The sequence below is a fragment of the Pleurodeles waltl genome, chromosome 2_2 (genome assembly GCF_031143425.1).
Source record: "Pleurodeles waltl isolate 20211129_DDA chromosome 2_2, aPleWal1.hap1.20221129, whole genome shotgun sequence".
NCBI lineage: Eukaryota > Metazoa > Chordata > Amphibia > Caudata > Salamandridae > Pleurodeles > Pleurodeles waltl.
This window is the reverse complement of record NC_090439.1, coordinates 355,989,997-356,017,244: the sequence shown is the minus strand read 5'-3', so window position 1 is coordinate 356,017,244 and position 27,248 is coordinate 355,989,997. Positions and strand designations below refer to the sequence as shown.

General features: G+C 43.8%; 1 pseudogene; it reads left to right on the top strand.

Moving 5' to 3' along the window:
* The first annotated feature begins 24,994 nt into the window (after positions 1 to 24,994).
* Positions 24,995 to 25,189, top strand: LOC138283144 (small nucleolar RNA U3; annotated as a pseudogene).
* The last annotated feature ends 2,059 nt before the right edge of the window (positions 25,190 to 27,248 follow it).

Sequence of the window (27,248 nt, the reverse complement as noted above, 5' to 3'; positions counted from 1 at the left end):
GGGTCTTGGGGATCAGGTCCGGGGCCTCTCATTCTCTTTTGTCCCTCAGGTGAAGCACAAAAGCGCTTCCTCATTGCGGCTGCCATAAGAGGCCAGGAGTTGGGGTCCAGGCCCACTGGATGCTGAAGTAGGGGCACTATGCATGAATTTAGGTGGTTTTCCGAAAGTAAATTCATAACCTAACTATAATGTCCCTGCATCATTTGTTTTTTTAAGTGAATTTCTATGTTTTTCAATTATATTTCCTACCAATAACATCCCTACTACCTTTTGTTTTTTCAGTCAATGTCTATGTTTTTTTAAAGTAAAGTCATTTAAATTACTGCATGTTAATCCAACCACTACCACGCCCCATTTTAGGCCGTGCGAGATGGGGGTTGGCCGCAGGGCCTGGCCACAGGCAAGGAACTGCAGTCAACCTGTATAACCACCCCCCCTGCACTGTGCATGGCTGAAGGTGGGGGTTGGCCACAAACCCTGTCTCTCGGGAAAAGTTGAAAGAGGGTGCCTCTGAATGTGAGAGTAGGTGTGAGAGTGTCTGTCTAGGTGTGAGAGTGGGTGTGAGGGGGTCTATGTGGGTGTGAGTGGGTGTGAGTGTGTCTCGGTGTGAGAGTTGGTGTGAGAGTGTATCTCTCGGAGTGAGAGTGGGTATGAGACTGTCTCTGTGAGTGAGTGTGTGAGTGTCCATGTGGGTCTGTGAGTGGGTGTGTGAATGTCCATGTCGGTCTGTGATTGGGTGTGTGAATGTCTGAATGTGTCTGTGAGTGGATGCCTGACTGTCTAAGTGGGTCTGTGAGTGGGTACATGAGTGCCTGAGTGAGTCTGTGAGTGGGTGTGTCAGTGTCTGAGTGGGACTTTTACTGGGTGCATGTGTGTCTGAGTGGGTCTGTGAGTGGGTGCATGAGTGTCTGAGTGGGTATCTGAGTGCATCTGTGAGTGGGTGTATGAGTGTCTGTGTGGGTGTGTTAGTAGCTGTGGGAGTGACTCTGCTACAATGGAACCTCACCTTCCCTTTTATCCAACAAGAGTCCACAGTTTTGCCAAAATATCTACCCAAGTGGAGTTCTTTCTGACTCTTTGGGTAAATGTCCATTGTGTATTCTACAGTACAGATGCATTGTGGACCACAAGGAAATATCTCCAGTGACCTTGTGTGCATTTAGCAATGTGATTGTGACTTGTGCGTCCTTCTCCAAGATTTTGTGATAACATGAATCATCCTATAGAGAGTCCAACAAGATTACAAGATTGGTCCTTCCTCTTAGTTATATTATGTAAACACTTCTTTGTTTTGTGGAGATTTCTTCATATTCAATATTGGGGGAGGGAGGCCTCCCCCCGCTCCCCTGGCCATCTTCTGGGGCCCAGCCTTAAAATATATCTTTTTCTTTTGGGGAGGGGAGCTGCGCAGACCCCTTCTTGGGGCCTATTTTGGCCCTGGGACCTTATCCTCTGGGGGTTAGCCATAGCATATATATTTGCCTTCTGAGGAAGGGAGCTGTGGGCCCCACTCCCCCTGCCAATTTTGGCCCTAGGGACCACATCCCCCAGGGCCTGGCCTTGAAAAATATTATGTATTATTGGGAGAGGGGTCAGCACAGGCCCCCCTTCCCCAGCCGATTTCAGCCCCAGGGACCCCATCCCCCCTGGCCTGGCCATAAAATATATTTTTATTTTGGGATGGGGGATGCACGGATCCTTTCCCCAACCTATTTCGGATCCAGGGACCCCCATCCCCGGGGCCGGGCCTTAACATATATTTTCTTTTTATAATGGAGGGGGGCCACTTGCTGGGAGTTTAATTGTGTTTGTTCTGACTTGGTGGTAGCTGTCAAAGCTCCTGCAAAGTCAGAACAAACAGTTATGTCCTGGAGTCGGCACCCTAGGGCATAGGAGGAGCTGCCCTTGGATGCACTCTAGGGCCATTATTGGTGGCACCCTCCTTCTATTTTTATGGGCCAGCCCCAGGGAGGTGGTGACCCCTTGGTCCATATATGGTGTGGCAGCCCACAATTTATTTTCTTTGATTTTCACTGGATCTGCAGATCCATCACGACTCTCAGTGAAAATTTTAAAAAAATGCTTTTTTGCCCAGGCGGGGACCATCTAGGACCCCTAAAACCTGAGCTAAGCCGTCATTTGTTTTGGCCCCTGCTTGATGGTTAACCCCAAAACATTTCAGACAGAAGCTGACATGAGCATTTAATTTTTTGGGAACATTTTGAGATCTGCCGCCAAAGATATAGGCAAGTCAAAAAATGCTTTTTCTATAAAAACTAGGTCATAACTACAACTGTGTAGTGGTGACTGCCACAAGGTTTTATACATATATATATGTAGATAGAGAGATAGCTATAGATATAGATATAGATATAGATATCAAAACAAGAAACAAGTGCCTTCGCCCTGGTACTTGAAAAACGCACTCCTCAGGCTAGTGATGAATGGTATATAAAGTTTTATTGGCAACTCGTTTCGATCTCCTAGAGATCTTCCTCACAGCCAGCACTGGAGATCGAAACGCGTTGCCAATAAAACTTTGAATACCATTCATCACTGGCCTGAGGAGTGCATTTTTCAAGTACCAGGACGAAGGCACTTGTTTTTTGTTTTCAAATTTCAAGTGGTGGCCGGCTTCCGCTTATTTTCACCAACCCCGATAGTGTGGATGTGGCCGAGAAATGCCTGCAATCTCGTTTGCAGTAGATATATATATCTATATATTTATATATGTGCATGTGTGTGTGTGGGACTCCCACTCAATAAAAAATATGGCAGCTCTTGCTGCCATCGTGAGTGCCAGCAAGTGGCGGTATATTTTTCATTATGTGTGCCAGCTAGGGTTGCAGGTCACTGGAGCTCATCACACCCTTCCTAACTAATATTAAACATGTGAGTGTCCCGAGTGGGCACGGGGACACCCAGAACAACATTTTTTAAATAAAAAAAGTGAATAATAAATGAGCAGCAGGAGCCATCCATTTATTATTCACTGCTCCTTAAAGGAGCACCCCATAATAACATGTGAGGGTTAATTTTGTTTAACTTGGTGATGTCCCCAGAAGGGGCAGGGACATCACTAAGAACTTTTTTTTTATTCTGTGTGGGCTGTATGGAGTGCATATCTTTTTTTTAATTGTAAGTCTCCTGGGTCATTAAATCCATGATCCCAGGAGAATTTACCATTTTTTAGAGTACTCCTAGTTGTAGCTCAATACTCTTCAGCTGGATGCAAGTTCTCTTGTGGTTGTTTTTCTGATTACATTTTGTGGGCTGACTCAGAGACATGTTGAGTTTATTTAAAAAAATGTTTCTGAGTCTTTCATTTAACATTTTTCAGCCCACAAAGTCCAATCATAAAAAATATGTTAAAAGAAAGACTCACAGACAAATATATTTTATTATTTTAATTATAACTTTATTTAACATTTTTATAAGAGCCACTGTTATTAAGCATTGCATTGCATTGTACGAATTACTAAAACATACATTTGATTAAAAATGGGAGTCGGGGGCTCACAGGGGCCCTCTATGTTCGGCAGCCAACCCTACACAGCACTCAGCCTTTAGTGTGGAGTTGGCTCTACCTATGGCAATAATATTACTTTCATTAAAAAACCCTATAAATTCACCAAAAAAACAAAGGTTAAAGTGATGTCATAGTTAGGAATTGTAAATATATCTTCCCTTACATTAAAAAAAAAATAAACTTACACATTCACTGAAAAAAACAAATGTTAAAATAACATTATGGTTATGTACATTACAACTTTTCACATAGACAAAGCATTGTTTTGCTTATAACTTTGGCATGTTTGAGAAATCTTCAATAAATGTTCAAAACAAGTTTGCCACGCATTTCAGCTGCTGTCTGGAAACTTTTGCTGTGGTTCGACAAGCATGGGCTGACAAAAAGGGGGCGGTCCCAAACGCTTTTTCCCAATGCACTGTCTATGGGGATTTTGCAATGTTTAGACGTGGCTACAGCCCGAACTGCTGAACGGAATTACACCAAATCTGGTACAAAGCTAGGTCTTGGTCTAGAAAAAGCTGTTTTTCAAATTTGGTATAAATCTGTTCAGTAGTTGGTGAGTTATTTAAGGAAAAAAGAAATATATATAGGGATGTTGATCCTTTGCGTATCCATTGGTACCCGCAGATCTTAGCAAAAAGCAAGGTCAGACTGGCTGGCCCCCGAGGAGAAAGCATAAATAAAACACAAATAAGGGGAGTTGGACTTGGCCCTTTTCAAAGGGTCATCCCTAAGTCTTTTGCCTCCTTCATCCTATTTTTTCAGACTTGTTTTTGTTGGCTTTAGGACTTTAGCAGTAGTTAGCAGGGGTAAAGTGCACAAAGTGCAAGTGCCCTCTGTCTAAATTGTATTAGTGATTGGTTATCCATGATTGGCATATTTGATTTACTAATATGTCCCTAGTTAAGTGCACTAGAGGTGCCCGGTTCCTGCAAATCAAATGCTACTAGTGGGCCTGCAGCACATATTCTGCCACCCACATGAGTAGCCCTGTAAACATGTCTCAGTCCAGCCACTGCAGTGTCTGTGTGTGCAATGTTAAACTGCCAATACGACCTGGCAAGTGCACCCACTTGCCAGGCTCGATTCTTTCCTTTTACTACATGTAAGTCACCCCTAAGATAGGCCCTAGGTAGTCCCATGGGCAGGGTGCAGTGTGTTAAAAAGATAGGACATGTACTGATGTGTTCTACATGTCCTGATAGTGAAATACTGCCAAATAAAGTTTTTACTATTTCAAAGCCTATCTCTTTCATAGGTTAACATGGGGGGCTGCCTTTAAATATCTTTTAAGTGCAGTTTCTCATTGGGAGTAGATAGAGATAAGTAGTTTAGGGACTCTGAACTCTGGGGTTTTTAGATGGTCTGTTTAAAAATGGCACTTTTAGAAAGTGGGCATTTTTTTGCTTCACCATTCTGTGACTCTGCCTGCCTGTGGAATCCAGGTCTGGGTCAGACTGATAGTTGGGCTGTTTGTGAATTCCCACTAGACAGTAACACAAAGGGAGCTGAGGAGTGTCCTGCATATCATGATGAGCCTCCTGGGCTACAGTGAGGGAGGGAGGAGCTGACACTTACACCTGAAAGGGCTGTGTCTGTCCTCACACAAGGCAGACTCCATCCCAATGGAGTGTGTCTGGGGCCAGGTCTGGGCAAGGCAGGATCTTGTGAACAACAGAGACTTTCCCGTTAAGTTTGCCTACTTCAAAGGCAGAAATGAGTACAAGTAGTGGACCCAAAACCCCAGATTTTCAGATTATTTCTGGATCAAGAGGAACCTCTGCCAAGGAGAAGAGCTTGATGCTTGAAGAGGACCTGTTGCTTTGCTGTGCTGGCCTGCTGCTGCTTCTGCCTGAAGGTGGTAAGAACTGGACTTTACTTTCTGAAATCCTGCTTGTGAAATTTCTCCAAAGGCTTGGACAGAGCTTGCCCCACGTCCTGAAGTCTCAGGGACATCAAAGAATTAATCTGCCAGTGCCTGCCAGTGCCTGTGCTCTTCTGCTGGGAGTCCTGACTTGCCCAGTGGTGCAAATTCCAGTCTCTGGGCCCCTAGAAGTGGAACCTGGTAAACTGTGGGGGAAAATCCACGCACAGCTGTGTGTGTGCGTAAGGCAAATTGACACACGTCCAGTCCCACAGCGGAAAATTCAATGCAGCGCCAACCTTGCAACTGGAGAAACGATGCAGCGCCTGTTCTCACCACGGACTCTTCACACAGAGCATTGGAAATTTCCACGCAGAGATACTGGGAGTCCGACTCTTCAACATCCCCACACAGACCCCAGGCTCTGCACCAAGAATCAAAGCCTGGCCTCCCTTGCGAGAAAAGAAATGGCGCATGGCCTCCAGTGTGAATGAAGAGTTGACGCACGGCCTCACTTGCGAGTGAGGAATCGGCACATTGCTTGCTTTTCTGACGCACCGTCGCCCTAGCAGCTTTATTTTTTACGCATACCTGGTATTTTTGGATAAAACAACACATCCATTGATTTCTATTGATTAGGACTCTTTTTATTTTAAAAATTCATATCTTTGCATGTCTATGTTGGATTCTTGTAGTTTACACATTGCCTCTGAGATAAGCCTGACTGCTTGTGCCAAGCTACCAAGGGGGTGAGCAGGGGTTATCTGAGCTGTTTATCTCCCTTACCCTGACTAGAGTGATGGTCCCTGCTTGGACAGAGTGCAACCTGATTGCCAACGAGAGACTCCATTTCTAACAAGGGGTCAGGATAGAGGTATCCTGACCTCAAAGGATACATGGAGGGGTTTCTAAGGCACCGCTAATGGGCGGATCTGCGGACCCACTGCAGTGCACAACAGGACCACAAGTGTAAATACACAATGGATCCCCAGATCTGAAGCACAATGGAAAATAACCCTCACACCCCATACCCCTACCATGCGTGGCCAAAGGCTATGCACAGCATGGGGGTTAGGTGCAGCGGGGGAGTTGACTGCAGGGCCTGGCCATACACTAGGCCCTATGGCAAACCTCCTCTGCACATGGCCAAAGGGCATGCGCAGCAGTCGTTTTAATGTATGGTATTTATATATTGATTTATTTAAAAAAAAATAGAAATTCACAGAAAAGACCAAAGGTTACAGGGACATTATAGTTAGGTTCACATTTTACCTACAAAAAAACATCGAAATTGAGCAGTTATACTTATACCTACACTTATACTCATCTGCAGAAACTATAACTCATGCTGCTAAGTAATTTTAGGCCACAAATTATAGTTTGTTAACATAAGTATAACTATAAGTATAATTATAACTGCTGACTTTCTATGGTTTGGGGTAAAATATGAACCTAACTATAATGTCCCTGCAACTTTTGTTTTTTCAGTGAAAATAATATATATATATATATATATATATATATATATATATATATATATATATATAGAACCTACTGGTGGTCGCCAGTAGGTAGTTATAGTTAGGATAGTTTCCATAGAAAGAGCATTTCTTGACTTGGCTATATCTCTGGCGCACTTTGATGAATTTTCATGACATTTTCCAATGATGGTGTCTTTTTGGGGGCTTGTTGTGCTTGGAAAGTTTCGGGTGATCCGACAAGCAGGGGCTGAGAAAATGGAGGAGGTTAAAAAAGTGTGTTTCCCATGTTAATTCCCATGGAGATTACAGACACAACTACAGCCCAAACCATTGAACAGAATTTCACCAAATAAATCAGAAAGCAACCTTTTTGTTAACTGGTGTAAAGCTGTTCAGTAGTTTCTGAGTTATTAAAGGAAAAATAAATGTGTATATCTGGGCAAAGCCTAAGCACAGATCTCATGGTGAGATCTAATTGACTGTCAGCACTTAAACCAGAAAGTGATGGCAGCCATCTTGGGACAAATATACATGATAACACCCATTGAAATGCAGTTGAGAGAACCAAGGCACATCCAATTATTTCAAATATTGTCCTTTATTCTTCTTTAGTTATCCATTGAAAAAACATCCGATACCATGTCCTATGTACAAACAACCGGCACGTGTTCCGTCGTAACAACAACTTTTTCAAGGCTTGTTGATATAATATATAGTATTCAAACTGTGCCAAATTATGTCCATATTGTGGCATTCAGAGTAGAAATTCATTTCCCATATGAGGGTATGTCGTGTTAAATTCTGGGGTACACACCCTGTGGCTGGGTGTGGAACCACCCTGGCACTCCTTACAACTTACGTGTTCAAGCATCAATATCATTAACTCTATCGTACTTATATACAAGCAAAGAATTCTTGGAAGTGTGCACCGTTGTAGTACACAGCCACATTACGTCCTCTAAATGACCCATTGAAATGCATTGTAGTGAATGGAAGGTTTTGAGGGACACAACAAGGTGAACATATAAAAGGTGGTAACAGATTTCAGTTACAATATAAATCATTTGTTGCTTAAGTGATTTTACCCCTGTGAAAAAGCCTTCTGCTAGGATTTCATGAATCATGTTTGAAAGAAAACTGTTTTCTCATGATTTTCCCATAGAGGTTATAAAAGGTGCTCCAGAAGCTAAAATGTGAGCATGAAGTCTGACATTCCCTGCAAAACGTGTACTTCTAACAGGAGCAGCCTGTCACTTGATTTTATGTCAGGACCGGAGGCTCCGATTATGCTTCTCTTTCTATGCTTTAGTTATCCAGCAGCCAATCAGAGAAGTTTAGAACAAAACATATCCCATAAACGCTCAAATGTCACATGACTAACCATAGAAAGGGAGGCATCAGCAAAACACTTCCTCTTTCTTTGCTGCACCAGCAACCTGTTAAGTTCCCTTTATCGTATCACATTTGTTTTTCTTGTATGTCTCTGCCTAGTGTTTGACTCTTGTCGCGCTTATGAGATATTTTAATATTGTTTACTGTTAATTCTCTGTATTTGTGACATTTCAGCGCCCGAAGCGCTTTCCTTTGTTGTGAAGTGGGAGCGGACTGCAGCGCCTCGCGGTCGCAGTCCTATTTTTAGACCCATCTGGACAAAGAGCATGCGTACGCGCGCGCCCCCACTTCTGATCATCGCGCGCTTCATTTAATGCAGTGGTGCTTGTAATCAGACTCGTTGATTTACTGATTAGAGATTGCCTTTCTTAAAGGGCCCCACCTCAATTTGATGAATCACACCTACTCTCAAAGAGATCAAGGGTCCTGGTGCGATGTTACAGATTGCTCTTTATTGCTCCCTCACGCCCTGTGGCTTGAATTTGAACAGGGTAGGTCAAATTTGCATAGGCTCTGCCTAGAGTGCTGCAGGCAGCTCCATACACGCTGCATCCCATAGCCTTTCACGCCTGCTGGGGGTGTGCACTCCCCTTGACTGTAGCCCTCAGCTACCCTGTTGAATCGCAGTCCCTCTGGGACCTTCTGGCTTAGGAATAACGGCACAATAATATGCATAAGATAAGGATGAATATTTTAATCAAACTGGTAAAACTAAAAACATTTAATTTAATAAGGAACAAAATGAAGAGGTCCATTTTGTAATAAAAATTATGTTTAGTGATGTAGAATGAAAAAATAGGACATGTTTTAAGAGAGTTCTAAAATATCTTCCTGTTGTACTTCCAACAGGAGCAGCCTGTCAGTTGCTTCCCTTGTTTTCTACTGCAGCCTCCCAGAGCGTTCTAAAGAACAACTACAGCACTAATAGACTTATGACAAAAGTGTGGCACACTTGAAGCCATCTTGATTGAGTCAAACTGGTAAAACGTAAAACATTTAATTTAGAAAGGAACAAAATGAGAGGTTTCATTTTGTCATAGAAATTATGGTTAGTGATGTAGAAAGAAAACTTAGGACACACTTTAAGTGAGTTCTCAAATATCTTCCACTTCTATTTCATTAAAATATTCTGGCATGTAGACTGAAACATACACTTTCAACAACAGTATCAGACTTCCAGTTAACTTCATGCTGATCAGCAGTTAACTACAGTATTCTAATGACCAACTACTGTGCTAACATCTGAATTTATACCAAAAATGTGCCACACCTGACCGCCATCTTGATGAAATCGAGGTGTAAAACTGAAAGACTTTTTTACTGAGGTTACTGCAGCAAATGAGGAGATTAGAGGGCTTCATAATAAATAGGTCTCCCAAGATGGCCACCAGGCAAAAAAGAGCCCTACTGTAGCACAAACATCTCCCAAATGTAACCCAAGTATAGCCCAATGACAGAAGTGGCGCAAACCCTTATTATTATTATTTTTTGCAGTTTTATATAAAAGAAGCCTGACCTGAAGCTATTAGAGCACTTTACATGAGCATTAGTTACATTACACAAGGACAGATTCCTTTTGGCTTTAGGTATAGGGAGATTAAGGGCCAGAATACAAGTACGGCCATCCTAAAACTGCGGTGCCCATGGTGGCAGTCCGACTGCCGCATCCTTGGCAGTTCGGCCGCCAGATTATGATACTGGGAGTCAGACCGGCACAAGGCAAAACCTTAACATTTTCAAAAGCAATTCTGAATGATCATACAATCAGATAGGTTTGTCCCTAAAGAAATGCTTACAGGCCCAAATGCCCAAATCATGTGGGACACAAGTATACAGTCATATTACATTATGGTTACCATAGATGTAGTGAGATTTCCACTGAATGTGTTGTATCTTGGTTATGAAATCCATGGTACCTCTACAATACGAGGCCAAACAGAATACATATGGACATAAACAATGGTCATGATATATTGAGGTATTCTCCCTGGGGGTTAAGGGTATCCTTATGTGTGTTGTGCAAAATATAGTAGCAAGGTGCTAAAGGTTTCTTTACCATCAGAAATTTAAACTCATCATCTGAGATAAGACCACAGTCATAACTCTCAGAAAGTAAATTATGAAACATTGTTATTGATGTCCGTAAAGCAACATTATTTGTGATCAAACCAACTGATAAGGGGGGAATGTTGTTTTATGGGATTTACAGAAATATCAAAAGGAAGCGAGGTGACAGTTATTGTACTCAAACTGTTATGAAAGATCTACAGTCACCTCGCTTCCTTTTGATATTTCTGTATATCCCATAAAACAACATTCCCCCCTTATCAGCTGGTTTGATCACAAATAATGTTGCTTTACTCAAAGAAAATATAGCTGCTCGTTGGCCTGATGTGAGGTTCTGTGCAAACACATCCTGAGTATTGTTGCATAGTGTAATTAGCTAAAAAATTACTGCTTCATGAAAAGCATCAATATTATCATGCGGGGTCGTACGGTTACATCTCGATTTTGGTTTCAATTTACTGTAACTCATATCTCCTGTTTCCAAACCAAGTTCTTGCAATAACTCTGTTTCAGTATCCCATAATCTCTCCCCTACTTCCAATTCTCTCAAGGTAGCTAAACCATCAATATCACCTAACATCAATTCAGGAGGTTCATCCATATCATCTACATTCAGTTTTCCATCCTGCAAAAGGGGTTGATCTTTCTGTTGAGCAAAGATCTTCATTAACTTCAGTTTTCTAACAAATTTAAAGATGTCAATGCGTGTTTTAGTATAATCAAGATTGGCTGTCGGACAGAAGGACAAACCCAATTCCAGAACTGTACGTTCATCATGAGACAAGGTGGGGGGAGAGATATTCACAATGGTAAGTTTATTTTCATCCCTTATCTCTTTCTCCTGTTCTGTCGTACATTTCTGCCATCCAATTTCTCGATTCCTTCCTGCCGTTCCACCTCTCCTGATCTTTTTGCTTCTCTGCCTTCTCCCCTGCCTTTTGGGGGTTTCCCTTTTGGTCTCTGATTTAACTGTAAAAAACAATATTCTTCCATGGTTGTAAATGATTGCCCTACCGCAGAACTGGTACCCAGTGATTCTTCAATATCAGAGACAGTCTCCACACTTGATTCCGACTAGGAGATCTCCGGTCGTCTTAAGGCCTCACTTTGTCGTAAATCTTTTCTTGCTTTGTCAAACTTCCTACCAAAAGTGAGGATACAGCCCATTGCATAATCATTTTTATCCTGTAGGAATTTTCTCCTTTTCCTTAACTTGATTTCTTCTTCATATTTCTTAATTCGTCCCTCCATCTCCTTGTAGAAGTTAGTAATTTCATCTTGTGTCACATGGTTCTCTAAAAGTGCCCTCAGATTCCCATTTTCCTCACTGGTCTGTGTCAGTTCCAAATCTGCATATTTGGATAAGATCTCCAACATACTTTTACAGGTGGCTGCCATTAGCGTGGACAATTCTTCTAGCAGTTTGGGATGGGGATTTACATCCATTTACAGTCATTTAAATTCCTGTGCAAGTTATTTTGAACTTGTGACCTGTCTGGTGTATGACCCAACAGCTGATTTCCTATTCTATTTGCAAAATAAATTTACTGTTTGAACCATTATTAAGTCCAGATATCTTTCCACATGTGTTTTATTATATTTCATTAGTATCTGTTCCTTGAATTTGCATGGGTATCTGGATTATGCTATGCTGATGTGATTACATTTAATCATCCATACATTCCATTTGGATTCATGCACATTTTATTAGTGACCTGTATGGTATGACTCGATGGTGTGACCCAATGGCTGGTTTCATACTTGATTTACAAAATGGAAGTACCTGTTTAAATGTTCAGTTCTTTTTTTTTAATTGTTAATTGGGGCCATATCCTGGTGTCCTCCCATGAATGATGCTCAATATAATAACTAGAACTACAAATGTACGTGTAATTCTTCATCATGGTTCATGCACCCAGGAGTCAGTGTTCGAAGCAATAAGGTGTATCTCGACTCCTTTTGCCTCAGAATTCTTTCCCTGTTGCCACCTCTTGTTGATTTTTCAACCTGATCGATGACATAATATTTCATTTCTGTCCAATCACTTTCATGTGTCTGTTCCATATGCTTTGTTACAGCGTTTCTGCAATCTTTATGGTTTGTGGCCCTTAGCTGCTCCAAAATTCTCGTTTTGGTTTTGTAAATGGTCCTTCCCATATATTTCAATGAGCATGGACATTCAGTTACATAAATGGTGAATTTACTCTTACACATAAGATGTTGCATGATTTTTCTTTTTTGGCCATTTATGGTGTCAGAATCCTGATTGATGATTGCTATTTTACAGGTTTTGCAATGGTGGCATTTAAAAAATCAGGTTTCTGAAGCCATTGTGTTTTATTGACTGTATAATGATTATGCACCAATTTGTCCCTTATAATGGGGACTCACCTTATGTTACCGCTGGGTGATTTCTAATGTTAGAATTCGATGCTGTGTCCAATTTCTCAAGAATTTTACGTACATCCCTGCTTTCCTTGCAGTTTGGTGAGATGCAGCTGGCTGATTCCTCTTCCTGCAATTTTTTGCTTCTTCCTTGCAGGGGACAAGGTCTATGTTTGTTTTTTTTGCTTTCTCCAAGCAGGTTTTTATTAATTTACTGGGGTACCCCCCTGTCTCTGAAGTGCTCTGCTGATTGCTGTAAACGTCTGAATTCTTCCTTGTCCTGGAAGCAATTTCTCCTGATTCTTAGGAATACAACCTAGGGAATGCTCCACTTTAGACATGGTTGATTAAATCTTTTCCCATGCAAAACTGCATTTGATGCTGTCTCTGTTCTGTGCAATGTAGTTTGTATCATTCCATCCTCTATGTAGAGTTGTGATTCAAAATTGTGAAATATTCAACAAACTGCTCCTCTGCACCATCCCACATTATGAATAAATCATCAATATAACTTAGCCACATCACTATTTTACTTAAATGCACATCATTTTCTGGTGACCAGGCATACTGATGTTCCCACCATCCCATTGTAAGATTAGCAAAATTCTGTGAAAATCAAAAGCCCATGGCTGTACCTTTTATTTATTGAAAAATAAAATTACCTTGGATAGTAGAACAGATTTTAAAATGTTCTAACATGATGAAGACCTGGGGAATATCTACTGTTATTCCACAAAAAGGAACCGTATCGAACAATATTTCTTGAAAAAGCTCCAAAGCAAAACGTGTTGGGTAGGCATGAGGTAAAAGGCAATTCTGGCTCGATACTGCAGGGAGCAATTAGCTCCAAACAACAACTCCCTGAACGAATAAATCTGAGCAATATGAGGTTCTGTCTGTTGGTCAATTCCCCTAGAAACAGCATGGGCAATCCCCCACAGTTGCAGAATTATGAAGATCAACCATCTAGAAGCTTGTAGCAAAAAATGGACGGCTTGAATACAAAAGACAGAACTAGTCCAACATTAAACATTTTAAGCTGGAACATTGCAGGCTTAAAAAGCAAAATGGAGGATAAGGACTGGGTTGAATTCATCAAACAACAAGACATCAGCTGCTTCCAAGAAACTTGGTCTACTAATGCCATTGACCTAGATGGGTTCTCCACTTTCCATTCACCTGCTATCAAATAAAAAAAAGGAAGACCATCGGTAGGCCTGATCATCTGGATCAGAACTTCACTGCTGGGAAACTGTGCAGTAACTTATGCTGTATTAAGCAAGTAAATCCAGACGCTTGCAGTAAAATATGAGGATTGGTCACTCGAAATAGTAATTGTGTACTTCCCTCCTATCAGCTGGGTCCAAGCCATGCCAGGTGTGCGGCTCCTCAAGGAACATATTTTAAACAAAAGAACTAAAGGTTGGAGGAACCCAGCACTAGGTCACACGAACAACCGCTCCCCCCAGCTTTGCAAAACCTTTTTATTGATATGCGGTGATTTCAGCATTAAACCCCATTCTATCCTCTGGGATGAACAAGTAGCAGAGGAAGATCACATTTGGAACATTCCAACGCCCCTCATCCAACGTTGTCAAGACTCCAAGAAAGGAGAATTAATCTTTGAAGCATTAATAGAAGGAGGAATCCACACATTAAACGGAAGAACAAACTCAGATAGAATTTTCAAACCTACCTTTCGAACTGGAAAAAGTATAATCGATTACATGGCAATAAACATCGAAGCCTGGCATTATGTCATTGATATGGAAATAAGGGACAGGATCGAGAGTGACCATGACCCATTGCTAATGGAGATAGTCCATCCAGACACGAGCTCAGGGAAGGCTGAGTCACCATTTAACGGAAACAGCTTAACAATAACCATGAGACCTAACAGGAAAAACATATTAAGGTCAAATGTGGATGAATCCTTTATGAGAGTACCTAGTCAAACCTGGTTGTTATCACTCAGCACGTTTCTAAACCTACCAGTTAACGAAGCTTTACCCCTCCTGCATAATTTTAATAATCTGTTATTACAAACAACAAAGGAAAGGACCAAGCATCTTCAAACTAGTCCTAATACGATGGAGGGCTGGTTCGATGAATAGTGTTTGAAACTAAAAAAGACCCTATCTCAAGCGCTAAAGAATCGGCATTTGAACGACTTTAATGAACAAAATTTTTATGAATGCAGGCAACAGTACAAAAAATTACTGAGATACAAAAGGAAGATATTTCCACATAAGCTCTGGAAAATTCTCCTGCAGGCAATATCGGCAGGAAACTGCAAAAAGTTTTGGGAGATAGTCAGGTGGGGATGCGAAGGCCCTTTGAAAAATCTAGAACTGAATATCAACCCACAACTCTGGGTAAAGCACTTTACCGCCTTGTATCAGGAAGAAGTCAAGATGGCATCCGGGAGTACTATTAACTTAATAGTCTTACTCAAGGGCTGGAAGGCAGTAACCAAAGATCAAGTAAGGCATTTCCTCTTCAAGTGATCTATGTAGTACCATCAAAATGGCCTGTTAGATCGATAAATGAAACACAGATTGAATTAGTCCCTAACAAATTCTCTAGCACAAATTCCATGCAAGTAACCCATGGCATTCCACGTGCAATGGAGTTAACACCGGAATTCAGTGAGAAAGAGATTAAACAAGTTATTCTTCTCCAAAAGCCGTACAAGGCTGCAGGCCCAGACGGTATCCCTTCAGACGTTTACCGTAACCAGTTAACGTTATGGCTACCTGCTCTAGCCCGTCTATTCAACAGTGTTTCGCACCACGAGGTAATCCCTACTTCTTGGAAAAAATCAATAATTGTTCCAATTCACAAAAAAGGGCCTCGGGACATGGTGTGCAATTACAGGCCTATCTCATTGCTTGATAGTGTTGGAATTTTTTTTGCCAATCTGATCCAGTCGAGCCTAGACCAATGGCTAGAGGATGGAGATTTATTATCGACACATCAAGCTGGTTTTAGGAGAGGCCAAAGCACAACAGATCAACTTTTCAAGTTGAACATGATCTGCGCTAAATATGTCACCCTAAAAGATTGTCCATTATATCTGGTCTTTGTGGATCTTCAAACAGCCTTTGACAGCGTAAATCGCCAAACATTATGGCAGTTATTGTCGGAAATGGCAATACAGGGAAACATTTTAAGGCTGTTAATTCTACTGCATACAGGAAATACTGCCAGGGTCAGATATACTACGAGAAATTATTATACGGCATAAGTTCCAATCCAGCGAGGCGTAAAACAAGGCTACGTTTTGGCCCCAACCTTATTCAATTGTTACATAAATGAAGTAAGTCAAGACCTGAGGAAATTAAATCTGAATGTGCCAAAACTAGCCAATGAAAGTATACCTATCCTGCTTTTTGCTGATGACGCTGTATTACTGGCAAGAACGGAGATAGCAATGCATCGACTACTTAGGGGTTTTGAATCATTTTGCATCTCAAGGAGCATGGTAATCAATGAGGGGAAAACAAAGTTTATGATTCTTAACCAAAAACAGATGATGCAATCGACTTTTAGGGCGAACAACAACCCTTTGGCCCGAGTGGCTACTTATTACTTCCTGGGCTGCAGACTGGATGAAAAACTGACATGGAAACCGCAAATTTATAAAAGTAACATCTCTTTGGTCCAACAAGCTGGAGCGGTACTCAGATTCGCAAAAGCTACAGGCAACCATTCTGTGAGTTCTGCACTGCTTGCATATAAAACAAAAGCAAGGGCTGCAGCACTTTATAGCGCCAAGATCTGGGGATTTTGAAAGACTCCATCAATACAAGTAACTGAGAATACATTTCTACACCGATTACTTAGTTTAGGCAAAGCCACACAAATGAATGCAATTAGAATTGATCTACAAATGAGAAAGGTTGAGGACTACATTGCACTGGCTCCAATAAGATACTGGATCTGTATTTGGGCAAAAGAGGAACTCAAACCCTATAGAGTTGTACTTATGGACATCATGAAGCTACAAAGCCATCGGATATTGCCCTGGTTCAAACACATCTCAACTACCCTGGCTGCTATCGGCCAGGAAGACCTCTGGCTCCATCCAGGAAAAATCAGAAGGCCTAGTTTATCTGTCATAAAAAAGGCATACTGGGACCAAAAGACTCAGAGCATGTGTGAGACACTTAGCCCTTTATTTAAGCGTTACATTTTGTTTAATCAAGAGCTTAAACCAGCAATTTTCATAGACAGTATTTATCCGGAAGAAAAAAGGGCTCTCTATTTTAAGTTTCGCATGGGCACACTACCAGTGATGGCGGTGACCAATAGATGGCAACCCGTCCCTCCGGGTAGATTAGAATGTTGTCCATGTCTTTATGGTGGCCAAGAAACACTATCCCACTTCCTTTTATTATGTCACTTCACGCTCAAACTCCGCAAATTGTATTTACGTCCACTTTTTAGATCACACGGAGTTAGGAAGTGCAAAGAGGCGGAAGTGTTATGTATGCGATCAGACGAGAAACATATTGTGACAAAGGTCTCAACTCACATACTGGAAGCATGGAAGTTACGTCTATCAATGCACCCACAGTTGGCACAAATATAATTGCTTGTGTTGTCCCATAGCTATTATTAGCTTGGGAAACTGGTGCAGGTTGTTGTAAAACGGGCCCAGGTCCTGGGTTATTATTAAACTGATGGTAGGCACCGCAAGGTCCCAATTGATCAGTGCCAGAATAAGATACTTAAATTGTAGATTTATAATGTTTTTCTAGAATAAGTCAAGAGTTTTTATGTAAATTATGGTCATAGACCAAGTTTTATGATAATGCAGGGCAAATTGGATACATTTTGGCACATGTTAAATCAAAAATTCAAGTACAGTTTTTTCTTTTTATTGAGACGTTTTATTTAATGCGAGTATGATGAATTGGTATTTATTGTGTGTTATTGTTATGGCCGGACAGGCTGACAACAATTAAATAAATGGTAAATGGTAAAATGGAAATTGAAAAATGTGTTTATTGATTGGAAAGATATTGTTCTCTAGACAAAGTTCAATCATGTTCAATAGCATGTTGGTCTGATCACAGTATTGTATACTTCTTTTCATTAGAAAGTATGTACATGCTTTAATTCCCACTTGATGTTCAATATTAGTGTAGAAGGAGCCAATGTATGTCTATATATATATATATATATATATATATATATATATATATATATATATATATGGGTACAAGGACGTTGTAGTAGTTAGGTTCTGAATTTACTTGTACAAAATCATATTGATTCAACAGTTATAGTTATAGTTCTTTCAAGCAACTGTAGCTCATGCCGTAAGGAAACTATAACTCGCACCCCCACCACACAGAGTTTGTTCTTCAATAATTTGAGTGATAATATTTCAGTTATATTTTTAATGACATTATAGCAATTGTAATATATGGGGTAATTAGCAGTGCATCAGTGCATGACGAGGGTGCAAGTTATAGTTACCTTAGGGCACGAGTTATAGTTGCTGGAAAGACCTCTAGGCCCTGCAGCCAACCCCTATAGCCACCCAACCCTGCGCTGAGCACTGCCTTTGTCTGTGTGCATCGGGGGTTGACCACAGGGTCTAGCTTGCGGCCAGTTCCTGCAGCCAACCTCTATAACAACCCAACCTGGCATGAAACCCCCCTCCAGGCCAAACTCAGCCTGGGGACTCAGGATATATATTTCATTTTTTTGTGAAGGCACCCACGATCCCAGCTGGCTCCCCACCTCCTGTGGGAGCCAACATTGCTGTCACAGAGAGGGAGCTGCTAAAGCAATTGCTGCTAGAGCAATTGTTTCCTCTGTTTCCCTTCCTGCATTTTGCAGGCAGGCAGACAAAGGAAACCTCCGCTCTGGTGAAAGGAGAGCTATTTGACAGCGCTCCCTCCACTGGACCAGAGTGTTTGCTGTGACCTGGTGGCAGCTTCAAAGTTGCAGCCAAGCCACAGCAAAAAGCTATGTCCCAGGGGTGGGTGACCCGGGACATAGCAGGAGCTGGCACTTGGGGATGATCCCCAGGACCATCAATGGATCCATGAGAGGGGCTCCAGCATGCATAGTCACGGGGAAGTGGTGGTCCCCGGGACTGTGGGGGGTCTGAAACGGACCCTCTTTCTAATTTTTTATACTTTGTCCCGGAGAGGTGGTGGTCCCCAGTGCTGTGGGCTGGCCACACGGCCCCCCCTGCTCATCATTAAAGAACACCCTAGGAGTGGTGGTCCCCAGGGCTGTGGGGGGCCACACTGCCCCTGTATAGTATTTCAATCAATTAATCTTTATTTCGGCCAATTTGGCCATAAAAGATGTACACAAAAAACACACATATGAACATGTAAAACCATCAAGGAAGAGTAAACAGGAAACACATCAGATAAAAGACCATACAATTAAAATAAAAACTTAAAGTTAGATAGGAGCCTGCAACTTTAAAATACGGGTACGAATATGCCAGACATTGGTAAGGAATTTGGCTAGTGCAAACACAATTGGACCTGAAACATCAGTTTTTAAAATTATGTACACCGGGAGGTACTCCCTAAAACCAAGGTTTCTAATAAGTGGTAGGAGCCAATATTTCCTGGCGGCCTTGTAAGTTGGACAAAACAAGACCACATGCAGATCGCTTTCCTCTGCTCCCACACATGTCGGACATAGCTTGGTAGATGGCAGTGTTGACCAGGAGCAGGTGTAAGATCGCAGAGGCAATGTGCCATATCTCCATTGGAGAAATAGCTTCCTGGCCAGCACAGGAGACATAGCATCCAGAACCCTCTCCAGGCGGTATGAGTCCTTGCTTTGCGCGAATACAGATGTTAATGACCCCTCATTCTTGCAGTCTAGGGCCATAACTAATTTCTGCTCGTGGTAAGCACTGACCAAAGCTCTTCGTGGGATCCTTAGTGAGGCGTTAGCTGGATCCGACCACAGGTCAGGGAGGCCCAATCCCATACAGGACTTTTTTATATATTTTATCCACGGGATCTGTAGAGCTTTAGGGTGGGTTAAAAACTCCCTCAGTTCCGCCCTATAAGAAGAGAGTTCTTCGGTGCTCCATAGCCTTCGCCAGAAGACTATGGGTCTGAGACCTAATTCATCTGCTATTGGTCTCAGACCCAGATCCATCCTCAGGGGGAGGAGCGGAGTACTGGACGGGAGTGCTACTATCTGTCTAATGAAGTTGTTCTCAGTTATAGACAAACTGCAGGAAGCTGTGTGACCTCACAGTTCCGCCCCGTACATCAGAGCTCCTCTAGCCTGTGCCTTGTATATCTGGATAAGCGGCCCCAGCGGTCGATATGTGGAACTTCTCATCAACCGAGCAATGCCGCCAGTGGTCTGCACTAATTTAAGATTAACCCTAGTCTGGTGAGTTCCCAAGGACATGGTTTCATTCAACGTTACACCTAGATATTCAAAGGTGGAGACTCTCTCTAAACGTGAAGCTCCCAGTAAGGGGTTCGGGCGTGATCTTGGGGTTGGGTTCATAACCATAAACTTGGTTTTGTTAGCATTAATTTCTAACCCCCTGTCTGTGCAAAAAGCCACAAAAGAATCAAGAATCCTCTGTATCCCCATGGGGGTTTTGGACAGCAGCAGGGTGTCATCTGCAAACATGATTGCAGGCACCCTGCTGCCATTCAATTTTGGGGCATCAGTGTATTCAGTTCCATTGAGATGGGCGATTACCCCGTTGACGAAGAGGCAGAACAGGGTCGGTGCTAATACACAGCCCTGTCTAACCCCCCTGTCAATGGGGAATCTGTCCGTTAATTCCCCGTATTTCCCGCACCTGACCCGAGCATAGTTATTATGGTGCAATCTCTTTAAAATTATCAGGATGTCTGGGGGGACCCCCATCTCAGCCAGAACACTCCAGAGTTTCCCTCTGGGCACGAGGTCGAACGCAGCCCTCAGGTCCACAAATATAGTGTATAAACTACCACCTTCCAATATTGCTGCCCTCCAATAGATAACGTTCAGACGAAAAACCTGGTCCACCGTAGAAACTCCCTTTCTAAATCCCGCCTGATACGGACTGAGGGCACCCGTTTCTTCCACCCAGTCCTGAAGCCGATTCAGCAGTATCCTGCCAAACAGCTTCTGTGACACGTCAATTAGACTGATTGGTCTGTAGTTGGCAGGGAGCAGGGGCGAGCCCTTTTTAAATATAGAAACCACCTCTGCCCCCAGCCAAGTACTCGGAATTTCCATGCCACACAGAACTCCATTAAACACTGCAGCCAGATAGGGGGCCCAAACACCGGGCTCCTGCTTGAACAGGTCCCCGGGCAGGCCGTCCAATCCTGGCGCCTTTCCAGCTTTAAGTCCCATTAGTGCTACCTTCACCTCCCCCACTGTTATCAAATCCCCGCCATACTCTACCAGTCCAGTACCGAAATCAATCTTAGTTTCTCCCTGCTCGGAACTGTAGAGAGACTGGAAGTGTGCCTGCCACACCCCTGCTGCAATATTTGGTTCTATTGGCGAATGGAGGTTCCCCGACCCCCCGTTTACTACTCTCCAAAACATTCGGTGGTCTCTTGTTGCGAGGGAAGAGGTAAGCTCCTCCCACTGGTTCTCCTCCCATTCGGTTTTAGCATGGATGACCAGTTTTTTATAAGCCCGTCTACTTTCTCGCAGCTTCTCTCTATCTGTTCCCTCCTTGATGCATCTGAGGAGTTCTCCCTTTGCCTTCCTGCAGACTGCATTGTACCATAAGGAGTTATGTTGTTGGATCCTCTTCTGATTCTGGACCCTGGTAAAAAGCTCAGAGGCCGCTCCCTTTATAAGGTCCTCATGAGCCTGATATAATTTCTCATGGTGGACTATATTGCCCACATCGTTGGCTAGCTCTCCCACTTTTTCCAAAATGGGGATTAAACCTGCGTAGAGCTTCGAAAGTTTCACTTGGCTCATAGCTAGTTTATCCCACCTGATTCTTCTCCTTTTATTGTCTAATAGTAGTTCAGGTTTGGACTTCCCCATGGTTGTTATGGAGGCCTTTGGCCCAGGATGGCTAAGATCGAGTTCAAGGGCGTTATGGTCACTATCCAGTCTCTCCACCACCCTAAAGTCCAGGATAGAAGACCAGTTCACTATCTGTACAAAAGCATAGTCCAAGCGGGACTCTCTTCCCACTCTGTTGTACGTGGTTTTGCTTGGTACATCAGACTTAATACGTCCATTGCAGGCTCTAATTCCATGCTTTAGGGTGAGAGCAGTAATCTGCAAAGCCACAGGCGTCCATGCCTTTGGGGAAGGTGCTACAACAGAGGGTACTGACCACCTGAACTCTTCTTCCATGGGAAATCCCTCTACGAGACCGACCAACGGCTCGAAATAGGAATTTAAATCCCCTCCCACTATGTAAGAGATATCTCTTGGCATTTCCGCTAAATATACTGAAAGCTCCTCTATAGTGGGGGATTCACGCGAAGCTCCCACTGGCCTGGAGTAAATATTTATCAAGGCAATTTTCGCTAGGTTCGGCCAGGCTAATAAAACCACTAGGATATCATCTGATGGCACCGGTAGGCGTGAAGCCTGACATCCTAAGTGGGAAGCCACCCAAGTTGTGAGTCCACCAGAGGGGCGGCCCTTACCCTCCCACCTAGCCGGGATGGAAAATGACTCGTAACCTTGATGGTTATAATCTTCCCTTGCCCAAGTCTCTTGGAACATGCAAACATCCCCGGACTCAATGTAAGTTATCCAATCTTGGGTGCCCAGTTTGCTGGCTAAACCAGCCACATTCCACCAAATTAGTCTCATGTGCGCTGGAGAAGCCACAGAACAGATTGCAGGGATGGAGTGGGGGGAAGGGCCAGTACCAAAGCCAGAAACTACACCAATTACTCTAACAGGGTCATTTTCAGAAGTGGATTCAGCCAGATCAGGCAGTTTACTGGGACCATTATCCAAGGTCACAGGATTTAAGTTCGGGTTTGGGGACAGTCAGTCCACACCATCCAGACCATTCAGACAGTTAAAACGATTGTAGTCCAAAAAGGAAGTCTCCGAAGGTCGATAAACTGGACGTGGAGCATATCCCCTGTATCTAGATCTTCGTTCCACCCTTGTCCAGTTACCTTGTGACAAGTCATGGTGCAAGCAAAAGGGAGGGAAAAAGAAAGAAACTGGCAAAGTCTGTATGGTAGAATCCAGTGATCTATTTGACCCAGCACAAATGTATAGTACTGTTCCAGGGTCTCGAAAAGACACAATGGTACAGTCCCCTGCTATTGATTTCCCCGACTTCCCCAACCATGGTACCCTTCTTACCATAATGATCTCATTGTTGAGGTGAGCTGGAAGAGGTCTGTTCCAATTCAACCATTTAATGGTTTTCCTCTTGAGTGAGTGATAGTTCTCATTTTCACCCAATTCTAGAGAGGGAACACCAGCCAACACCACCATGAGGCTGTTAGCCTCTGGTGGTAGGTCGGGTCCTCGTGGTCTAGGGGCAGGCTTACCAGGGAGTGTACGTTGGAGTGCTGGGCCATCTGTTTCTGATGGTAGGATGTTAGAGTTAGTAGGTCAAATTGGAACTGGGATAGCCATAAGTGGCTGTAAAAGAGGGGCGGCAGTAGTGCCCAAGGGAGGCCCCGTGTGGATCGGTGGGTTTTGTATATTGGGGAAGGTTCCTATTGGTAGAATGGGCTCAGTGGTTCTACTCTGTTTGTTGTCCAAAATTTTCAGGGTGGTTAAAGTTGCCTCCAGAGTGGTCAGCCTGAATTCTATTTTCTGCAAGCTCTCGCTAATGGGCAACAAGAGTGATCTAATTAAAGATTCAATGCTCCCCAAAGAGCTACCGGGAAGTAATGTGTTAAGTGGACTCTTCCCTTTGTCGCTAATGGAAGCAGTAGTAATAATATTAGTACCCTTGAGGGGAGTAGCCCTCTGCACATTAACTAAAGGCCTGTCTAACATAGGTACGGACTTGAGTGACTTTCCAAAATCAGAGTGGGGGATCTTTTTCTTCCCCTGACCACCCCTCATCTTCCTTCTGCGTTTATTTGGTGGTAGGTCATACACCTCTGCCACCACAGTTTGCTTTAGCTTATTAATCTTGATTTTGGCTCTGGTGTGTGTTTGGGTGAATAAGTCAACTGCCGAACTACTGGCAACTAATAGTGGAGTGATGTCCGTAGTTTGTTTAGGAGGTGGGACAGAAATGGGAGAACTATCCCGGAGTAATAGGGGAACGTCTTCTTGGGATGAAAGATCCGGGCTGCCATTGAGGGAACCTTCCTCTTGGGAGATAGGATAGGGAGTTATGTCACTGAGGGGCCTATTTTTCATATGTTCAATCGAGCGACGACGCTCTGTCCTACGCATCTCCAAAGAGGTTTCGATTCCCCCATCACCCTTTGCCGATTTAAAGTAATTGTCCAGAGTCCCAATGTTGGCTCCCCCCTCCTTCGCTGCTGTTCCACCTAGGGCTGATGATGGCATACCCAGAACCTTTTTCATATACCAAGTAGGATCAAGGAAATGCAGGTGAAAGAGAGTGGGCCCAGCCCAGCCTCCTGCGTGCCCTGACGGCCACAGACGGTCCCGCCCTTGTCCCGGGCTCCCGGGCTCCCGCGACGCGGAAGTAGCTGATTGAATTTATAAGAGAAAAGTTAAGCTATGAGTGGGGCGGGGCTTGCAGGGAGAGCGGCCAGGTGACAGGAGGCGCGGGTTAACAGGACTACTGGGAAACGTAGTCCTGTCCCGACGCTCGCAGCCCTGCACTCGCCCAGTCCCTCCCTGAAACTGTCCGTAGGTTTTGCACAAGCGGCTCTCACGCCGCAACAGGACCCGCGAAGAAGTAGAGGAGAGTCCAAAGGCAAACCAGCAGCAAACAGCAAGTCCGACGGTATCCCAGGGGGGTGGAGCTCAGAGGTGGTTTTTCAGGCTGTGAGTGGGGCGGGGCTTGCGGGGACTGCTGGGAGACGTAGTCCTGTCCCGACGCTCGCTGCCCCTGCACTCGCCCAGTCCCTCACTGGAACTGTCCGTAGGTTTTGCACAAGCGGCTCTCACGCCGCAGCGGGACCCGCGAAGAGGAGAGTCCAAAGGCAAACCAGCAGCAAACAGCAAGTCCGACGGTATCCCAGAGGAGTGGAGCTCAGAGGTTTTGCACAAGTAGCTCTCGCGCCGCAGCGTGACCCGCGAAGTAGAGGAGAGTCCAGCCTCTATTATGACTGAGAGCCCACTCCACCAGGGCTAAGGTAGCGACCACAGAGTTAGCTCGCAGAGTGCCTCACGACTATACTTTCAGGGATCATTTCTATAGTTTTTAACTGAGGAAATGTGTCCGAAAGTGTCTGGTCTTCGCTAACCACGAGGAAGAGTTGTAGTGTCTTCTTCTGAGCGCGAAGCCAGTGGACAGTGTTGCATTTGTGCAGCTGCTGTCTGCTATTGATGAATTTAACCTTTTGTCAGTAGACGAATTGTGCCTAGCTTGCAGTAAAAAAACATCCGTCAACCTTGCAAATGTTCAAAATAAAAGTCGCAATGACGCAAGTTTCTCTATGTATGGATGGGCTCTGACTCCCTTTCAAGATGGCGGCGCCGTTCGCCGGGCCCCGGAAGGTCCTCTCAGGTTAGGCCGGGCAGGCTGTGCACAGGCCCCAGAAAGTGAACGCTCTGCTGAGAAGAGTCCGAGCGGCGCTCCCAGTGGGCTTCCCTGTCACCCGCCGCCGGGATGGCGGCGCACCCGAAGAAGCGAGTCTACGAGGAGCACAGCCGCGTCGTCGTTCAGGTAACGCGGTGGTGTTTATGCTTATTGTCCTGTATAGTATTTATGTTATGCCCTGGGAGGTGGTGGTACCCTGGGCTGAGGGAGGGGCACACGGCCCCGACATAGTATTTCAGTTATGCCCCAGGAAGGTGGTGGTATCTGGGGCTACGAGAGGGCTGCATGCCCGCGCATAGTATTTCAGTTATGCACCAGGGAGGTGGTGGTCCCCGGGGCTGTGGGTGGCAGTGCAGCCCCCGCATGAGTTTTAGATGCTGCCACAAGAAGGTGGCAGTCCCCAGGGCTAAGGGGGACCGGGAGTCCCCCCATTAAAAAAAAAAAACAATGCCCCTGAGACCTTGCCCACCCTGAGACTTATTAAACAAGCATTTGCAATGCAATGGGTCTCGTGTTTGCTCGAGTGAGAGCTATTTGCGTTGTAATTTCTGAACTGGACATTTCTTACCACATAAACTGAAAATAAAAAGTAAAACAGAAGTTCGCTCCCAGTCAAACGTACTATCGGCAACAATGCAGTTATCCATGTAACAGAGTCGATGTGATGTAAATTGCTGGACTACTGCCCAGCGAGATCGTGCTGCGTAGGAAATAAATAGAAAAAAGTAGTCCAGAAACCATATTGAAAACACAGATCCTCGTATGTTTTCAGTAGTTGGCCGTTGTGCTCGAGGAGGGGCTAAACACTGGAAAAGGCATGATGTATGCATGCCTTCCACTAATGAAAGCAAGCGAATTTTAAAAGGCAAGTCCACGAATCAATTAAAGTGATGGCCATGACATGGGCGTGGTTGAAAGCCTACAGAGAGATTACAGCAGGGACAGAGCGCTTTGCGCTCGACCCTAAAAATAAGAAGGTGGGGTGGGAAATGGGGAGGGAGGTAACTACACAGCAAAACAAATATGTATAAGTATTTACAGGGATATGAATGCCTTGCCTTTTGGATTTTTGAGTAGTGGTATTCGCTGCAAGGAAGAGGTTGGCAGCAGTGCTCCAAAGCAGTGGGTTTGGGTGAATGGTTGTTTTTTTATTATTTTATGTTTTTTACTGTTGGTTCCAGGGGAATGTCAGCGTGAAAGCAGTAACGTGAGCCACAGCCCAGCGTCAGAGGCCCCCAATGCACTCAGTCGCAGGGATAATTTGCATTGATTAGTGAGTGCACAGGAAATAGGATTTTAAATGGAAAGGTGGAGTGAGTTAGGGAGATTTTTTTTAAAGGCGAGATCGATAGGCTAATGGTGAAAAAATATTATAAAAATAACACAAACCACTCCCCAAACCCCTCAAATATACCCCTAACCCCCAAGTCTGACACCAATTTGCCATTCGGTTCACAGAGTCCCCATGTCACAAAACAGGTTGGCAGGAAATAAACGATTCCGATTTGTTCTGATATGAGCATACAAATAACATCCTTCCAACCTATTATTTTCAGTTGAAGGGCACATTTTATGTTTTTTTCACCCCAATCTCCATATTGGACGAAAGTGTTTGCGCCTCCCCCGTTCTCCAGCCCACTAATATACTGTGATGTTTATTACACAAACAACTGCTGTCCCTGTGCTGTCTTTTCCTTCGCCTCCCCAATTTTATGATTTATGGTGTTCGCGCCTGTATGACAACCCAGCTCTAAAGAGAGAAATAATTTTTTTTTTTTTAAATGTTTCACTGCTGGAAAGCTGCAAAAAGTTTAGGCAGTCAGAAGAAAAAGAACACAACTCCACTATTTTAATATGACAAACATGAGTGATGGATATATT